We start from the raw sequence: 8,209 nt of genomic DNA on the forward strand, positions 1-8,209 counted from the left end.
CTCTAAAAGGCTTGTGGAGAGCCTTTGAACCAATGGCGATTCTTGTTAGTTGTATAATCAAATCACTGTCCATATCGCCTTCTGGGTAAAAATACCACCTATGGGCCTCCTTCGCCATCAATTGCAGTGGCGTCAATATATTACGAACAGTATTAGAAAACGACAATGGCACATTATGCGCTGAAACCATCTCGAGTTGTATTCTTAGCTACCCAACACATTATTCATTACTAATAATTAATCTTTTTCTCTTGTGAACTTGTAATTGCTCGTGAATTCTTTTTTTGTTGCTTATAATAAACGAGTGAATAAGCAAAATAATGGAGTAACAGAGGTCCATATGCAAGGCAAGAAAATCCTTAGAGGAAAATCAAACTAGAAAATTATAAAAATACCATCGCAAAAAGCTCTTGTTGCTAAATACCATCGCAAAAGCGAAGAACTCTGGAAAATACCATCATCGTTGCATTTGCGACGTTAAAACGCTGTGAACAGTACTCGACAGCTCTAATTTCCCTCTATTCAAAATAGTGGTCTTCTATTGCTCCAAAAATCTTAAAACTTTTTTACATGTTACATAATCCATATGCAACCTATTTTAATTAGATTCATCCAATGTGTAGAATTTAAACTAAAATTCTTTAAAAAAAAAGGGCCAATTCTATAAATTCTAACAATTATTAGGGCCTCAAATAAATTCCAAAAATCTGAAAAATTCGATAATATTCTTTTTATGTCATGGATTAATTTATAAAAATTATTTCCAGCCATAGTTTATATGGTGAAAATCAATTGAATTAAAAGGAGAATATCATATGAAATGATAAAAATACATAAAAATATATCATTATAGAGGAACTCACTTTTTCACCATATAACCTAAGGCTATAAATAATTTTAGAGAATATTCCATCACATAATAAGAATATTAGTGATTTTTTCCAGATTAGTTGGAATTTATTTGAGGCCCTAATAACTGTTAGAAATTATAAAAGTAGCTTTTAGAGAATTTTAGTTTAAATTCTACACAAGATTTTTGGTTGAATTCAATTAAAATAGGTTGCACATAGATTATAGAATATATACAAAAATTTCTAAGATTTTTGGAGTAACAAAATATCACTATTTTAAATAGAGGGAAATTGGAGCTGTCGAGTACTATTCACAATGTTTTAACGTCACAAATGCAATGGTGATATTATTTTTCAGAGTTCTTCGTGATGGTATTTAGGAATTTAGTAACTTTGCAATGTTATTTAGCAACTAGAGCTCTTTTACCATAGTATTTTATAAGTTTCCCATCAAACTATCTCAAATAATGTTTATTTTGTACGTAACTCTGGTGAAATTCATGCCTAACCAAGCACTATTACACAGAATTCCGATCCGTCACAGTTTGTTGATCAGTGATAACCGGTCGTTATCTTAGACGGGTCCAGAACAGTCTAATATAACACTTATCCCATATTGAATTATTGATACGGTAGCCGTCTGGATAGGTGTACAGGACAAAAAATGGGATTCCTCCCGATCCGATCCTAGAGTTGACGTTGTCACTATTACAGAAAATGATTTTATTATCTGTTTTAAAGTAATATTTACTGTTAGTTATAAAACCTTTAGCCAACAATGATATTCCTAGCTTGAATTGATGTTTTTTATGAAGAAATGAAAAAATTAGTCCGACCACGCACCCATGCAAGGTTCACAAATATGTTTGGTCCTCGAAAATCGTGGTTATCGTGAAAATGAGACAAAATTCGGTGAGAATTCAGACAAAATCATTCGATCAAATTTGTAAATTTGGCGAGAGTTCGGACCGAATCGATGAATCACCGACCGGTTACCGACTGCATTTTATGATTTATTGATCGATTTTAACGATTACTGAACTGACATAAATTCGAATGAATTGGTCGAAATTGACTGTATTAGAGCGGTAACCGACCGCATTGTTCAAATTTTGACGAAGTTGAACGAAAAAAATCACAAAAAATCAGAAAAAATAGGGAAAAAAATATGCCATGAGATTTCCTATATCTTGTTTAATAAGGAAAAATTTTAGCATGATATTTACTATATTTTGAATATTTTCAAGAAAACAAATAGATACTAACAACAATACAAACATGACCATATAATTGTTTCATCAAATATATGTATACATTACATAAGTAGCACCTCAAATTAATAAATATGTCGTATTATCCATACAAAAGCTAGAAACACAATTACATGGCATCCATCAATACTTACCAAAGTGATGATTAATGCTTAAATTGTAGTTTGTATACTATCCACGCTATGTGCAACCTACGAGATGAAAAAAATTAGTATAATACCATGGTATGCAAATAAAGTAGTTGTATAAAGTAAATTATCATCACCTTCAGTACCCAGCTTCTAACAGGAGACGATTAAATTCGGTTGTATTGTACTCCTCAGTGGACATGAGTATTATTCGTCATGTAAATAGTAACTTTGTCTTAAACTCTACCTAAGTTTGTTTCGTTCATGCAGAAGTGGTTGACCATTGTCCTTACAATATGGCATAAAACTTAGAGTCTCGTCACTCATAGATCCACTGAATAGGAGGCTCTGACTGAGTATTGGAGACAGGATATTGGTAAAGATATGATCCAGAACTACTCTTCATACCATAGTTGCTGGAATAGCTCCCACTATCTTGTGGTCTATCATAGACACCCTGTATGACATGCCTTTGAGGATGGGGTACTATGGTCCTGGTCCTGTGTGGCATGCGAAAACTGATTCTCACCGGTGAATTGCACGGGAACAACGACAGAGGATGGGTGTGGAGGAGCACCGCCTCCCTGACCATCATCGCTATCAGTCTTTTGAGCTGCTGTCATTAAACTCTTAACAAGTTATGCTCTTTGAGGCACTATCTATGCTCTCATCATTTGGCACTTGTCTTTTTCCCTTATCCTTAATCTTCTTGCTCTTCTTTGTATGCACAATTTGTTTCTTCCTCTTTCCCATATATGTGTCACCTACCACTTTAGTAGCCCACTGTGCTAGTGTACATTCCCTAGTCTGCAGTTGTAAATCATGTGGGTTTATTGTGTCTATCACCAAGTGAGTAGGCAGGGGTATGTCATTGTCTATGTCCTCCTCATCATGCTCTGGGGCAGTATTTGATCTATTGGTCTTCACCCAGTCTCGGAGCAGATTGTTCTCCTCGTTTAATGTGAGCTCCATAAGCCGCTGAAGTGGGTCATCATCAACAGTCAACCTGATATCTGCATCCAAATTATTTTGTATTCTCAGGTTGTAGTTTACATATACCAACTTATAGAGCTTCTTGTAGCTTAACATGTTGCGAACTTTCGTGTGGATAAATGCAAATGTACTCTAGTTCCTCTCACACCCACTAGATGAAATGCACTGAGACACTAGACGCCAGGCAAGCATCATTAGTGAAGGTATAGACGATCCGAACATAGACCACCGTTGCGCTGCAAGTAGGTTAAGTGATGTGACATTTAGAAAAGTAGATAAAGTGATGTATTAGATAGATATATCAACGCAATTCGTACCATGTGGAGTACTACCGTCACATGCCATCCGTGATACGAGCCGATCAGCGAATGATCGAGACTTTATCCGATATATTTCAACCTCATTAAGTGCTTCCGCGGCAGTACTAATATCAGTCATCCTCTCAAATGCCTCTCGGAGATCTTCGAACAAGTTTAGACCCATACCATACGAGTAGTGCGTGCGAGGATCCAATACAGCCGCTGCAAGTTGATGATCAAAGTATTAGTACCATAAGCATTAGTACTATAAGAATGCAAGTGGTAAGAGTGTATCACCAGCATTCACGTAGGTCCCATTCGTTATATCATATATTATACGATTGACAATTGTCATGTACTTTTCAAAGGTATTCCTATCATTGTGATACAATGAATCATATTACTACTTGACAATGGTGTATCTTAGGAGCACCTCACTTAATGTCAGTACCTTGTCTTGATCAGCAAAAATTTTTAACTACAAAGTTGTAAATCTCATCGAAGGCTATAATTTTCATATAAGTTTGACCTCATCCGATTTCGTATAAAAAAATTATGAATTTATTAGATAATCTGTCATGCATTATCACTGTCGATTCGTAACCAGAACCAACAGTGATACCCATTATCACTATCGATGCATAACACAAACAAGTAGTGATACTTAACGAACTATCACTAACGGTTCATAACTAAAGCCGACAGTGATAGTCAGCTCATCACTATCAGTTCATAAAGAAAGACCGATAGTGATAGTATCATTATCGGTTCGTGGACTAGAACTAATAGTGATAGTCAATTATCATTATTGCTTATTTTCAAATGAACTTTTAATGTTGTTTTTATACGAAGGAGCAGTGATACTCTATTACTCTATCACTGCTAACTCGTAAGAAATCGGTAGTGATATATCAACGTATAAAATATATTCTATAGTAGTGTTTGGCTCCAGGCGCTGGTTATTGGTGTTCCATTGAGCATCCATACTTGCGGGCTGCCTAGATATGGATGCGATTCTCTCTACTCCCTTCTCGTGCTCTCCCCTGTCTCCTCACTGGACACCAAGAATCCCAGGAAGGTAGCCGACAAAGGTGACTGGGAGGCAAATCTAGAACGTGTATTGCAAAACACAAATAAAATCAAGCGTGCACTGATGAAGACACAACTCAATGCAGGCTTAGCACTGATGAAGACAAGCTAGGTTGAGTTGGCCTAACCCTAGCGTAGCCTGGCTTGAAGGCTGGCCACCTAATCAATCGCCACCTTAGGAGCGGGCATCATCTGGTCTGCAAGGCAAACAATGAAGAGACGACAAGAGAAAAGAAGATAAACTTGCTAGTAAGATTTGTGCGTACCCCAAATCTGGTTGCTCGAGGTTGCCATCGCCGCCATCACCAAGGAGTAGCAGCGCAACCACCTGTCGCTCTAGGCGTGGCGCAACCCTCCTCAAACTTGCTCAGCCCCGCTACCATGGCAAAAAGCCCTGTACAACACCTGCATACACCATCTCCACCGAAACCAACACAAATCAAATCTCAGAGGCACCAAGTCGGCCGTGCAGATTTGGATGAGCAGTGTACGTGCCGCCTCATCTCTCTTCCTCCCTCAGCCGAACAAATCTAGACGAGCAACGTCGCGACCGGCACTGGCAGCGCACCCCCTTTAAACTTCCTCCTTCTCCTCTGATCTTCTATCCTCCTCCTCCTGTTCCTTCTATCTCTTCTCTCCCTTGGTAGGGAGGTGCTGGGGAAGAAAAGGAATGAGCTTTGTGGAGAAAAGCTCTTTGCTGTGGGCCCCATGCACGTGAAGGGCCGCGCGTGGCTATTTTCACTCCCGGTTTTTTCCCGCTTGTGTTTTCGCAACCGTGCACCCCCTACAAAATTATCCTATATGGACTATGGTTACCATACAAAACCATTTGAGATAATTAGACTTATCTCACATGGTTCTGATAAAAATTTGTGGGGAAAAGTATATGAAAAGGTTTTTATTTGGAACTCTCTAGAATGTCGACTTATCTCTTACAGTTTCAACAGTCTAGCTTAGTCCATATAACTTCTAATTTCAACCCATCTTATCTTAGATAGTTCTAGAGAAATCGTCAAAGATAAGATATTGTTGGAAATATAAGCACTTTTATGTTTAATTTAATATATAAAATTATTCATGAGTGTAAACTGATAAATTAATATGTTCACATTATCGGAGCATAATTTGGACATATATATATAATAGAGCTACATATGACTTTGATCTACTATACTCAAAATTAGGAATAGCGAGAAATAAAGTACGAGTAATATGGTTTTTACATATTAGTCCTACGTTACAGAGGTTGCTGAAGATGCGGCGCTGTGTTCACTGCACGATCGATCATGTTGACAATGCGCTGGATTTGTTGATGATGACAAGAGGTGGCGCCTAAGTGACCAGGAAGACGAGCCGCCGTGAAGAACTTGAGCAGTCGTGCAAAGCGTTTCCTAAAAATCTTATTCGCCTTCTTCCAGTGCAAGATATCAAGAGCGATATTTTCGGAGACCTACTCTTTCGTTCACCGGTGCATGCCAACGCCATGATGGAGTATACTACAGCAACAGCGTAATAGAGAGAAATACATAAAAACCCTAATTCTTATATAGACTTATATAATGAGAGTGTTTCTAAATTAAGGGCTTCTTGTACGCAACAGAGGAAGAGGGGAAAACCATGGAGCATATCCAAGAAAGACACAATGAGAGCAGGTTTTTAGGAAGTGCTTCACGCGACTGGTCAATTTCTTCACCATAGCTCGTCTTTCTGGTCGCCTGAGCACCACCCACTGTCATCGTTAACAAATCCGATGTATCGTCAATAGGATCAATCATGCCGTGAACATGGTGCTACTCGCAACTTCAGCAATCTACACAATGCAAGACAAGTACGTAAAAACATATTACTCATATTTTATTTCCTGCGGTTTCTAATTTTGAGTATAGTAGATTTAGTCATATGTAGCTCTGTCATATATATATGTCTAGATTATACTATGATAATATGAACATGTTAGTTTATCAGTTTACGTTTATGAATAATTTATGGATTAAATTAAACCTAAAAGTGTTTATATCTCCAAAAGACATTTGATATGCGTCTCTTTGTAGCAGTGAAGATACTACCTCCGTTCTCAAATAAATATCGTCCTAGAATATGTTCAATCAAACTTAAAAATTTTGACCATTAATATACACAAAACTATTAGGATTTGACACATTAAAATGATAGTAATAAATTTATCATAAAAATACTTTGATATTATCTAATTTTTATCAACTTCTACTATGATGTAGTAGAAAAAAATAGTTAAATGTGTTTGTTAAAGATCGTGTTGATATCCTAAATAACCAGTAAAGAGAATGGAGTAGTATTATTCTTTGAATTCGGTTATGTTTTGTGTGAATACTCCGTTTTGGTGACATTTCGCGACCCATGCCCAGCTACTTGGACGCACTTTTCGTTAATATTCTCCATGAACCATACACGCACGTACCATCAGGATAATACTATATAACTACTAATATTTAAGTGGCTTGGTGTGGTGGTTGCTTGATCTGCTGGTTCCACCAGCATCTAGAAGTAACCAATAGATGACATGCTGCTGAAATTATTGTAAGCCAAGATAAAGCAGCACAAAGGAGGCATATCACCTTCATTCCTCCTTGTTATCGTGGCTCCATCTTTGTCCACATTCACATGCTCATGAAAAAGTTTTGAAAAGGTTCGTACCACCACGGCCACTTGTTTTCTATTACAAGTTGCAATACTTTTTTTCTAAAAAAAAGGCTCCATATTGTCCGTGTTGGAAATGTTTGGCCAAGTTAAGCGAGAGCCACTATTATTAGACATGTTTAAAAGACCTTAGAGGGTTTGAAAAACAGATGAGTTCATATGTTAAGCGAGAGCCACTATTATTAGACATGTTTAAAAGACCTTAGAGGGTTTGAAAAACAGATGAGTTCATATGTAAATTCACTATATATTTTCGCCCCTTCGGTTCTGATTCATATGCAAACGACCATGCAGTCTTGCTTACGGGGGAGACGTACGGACGCATGTGTTAGGCTGGCTGCAGCTGCTAGTGGTGGAGGGTGCGAGTGCGACCTCGGGTACGGCGAATATGCGTGCAGGTGCAGGCAGGGTCGGGGGAAGATGTAACGCACCGGATCGGATCTCCACAGGCTGCTAGCTGCACTTGCCTTTCCGCATTTAATGTGGCGGGTACGCGTTGGTTCAGCGGCCGTGGATTATTGTCCCGTTGGTGGTGGTGCGCCAGGCAAAACCGCTGGGCGCACACGGAGCTTCATTACTGTTCGGCTGGGCGCCATGGTGATTAGCTGTGTAGTGACAGACATAGTAGGTGACGCGCTTTCTTCGGGCGAGAGGGAAACTTACCGTGGTGCGATTAACTAGGGTTATTAATGAGAGGATTTGGTTCATTCTTCTAAATGGTAATGATAAATCGATTTGTAAGACTCAATGTTGACGATCTAAAACTTCTGATTAAACTAAACGTAATTTTCGTAATCGCTTGCCAAGCCTTTTACGGTGTTAACGGTCAGTCGAGCACGATCTCACTGAGCTAACCCAGATTGAAGACGCGACATCTTCTCAATAAAATCCCAGGAGATGTC

The 8,209-nt window shown here is 38.3% G+C and overlaps 1 long non-coding RNA gene across 1 annotated transcript; it reads right to left on the reverse strand.

Annotated features, from left to right (window-relative positions):
* Positions 1-2,402: 2,402 nt before the first annotated feature.
* Positions 2,403-5,330, reverse strand: LOC133887186 (uncharacterized). The gene is made up of 4 exons (XR_009903531.1): positions 4,898-5,330; positions 4,760-4,828; positions 3,561-3,764; positions 2,403-3,479 (listed from the first exon to the last, which is right to left on the reverse strand). It is a non-coding gene; the product is annotated as an uncharacterized LOC133887186 (long non-coding RNA).
* Positions 5,331-8,209: the final 2,879 nt, after the last annotated feature.

The sequence above is a fragment of the Phragmites australis genome, chromosome 12, assembly GCF_958298935.1.
Source record: "Phragmites australis chromosome 12, lpPhrAust1.1, whole genome shotgun sequence".
Lineage (NCBI taxonomy): Eukaryota > Viridiplantae > Streptophyta > Magnoliopsida > Poales > Poaceae > Phragmites > Phragmites australis.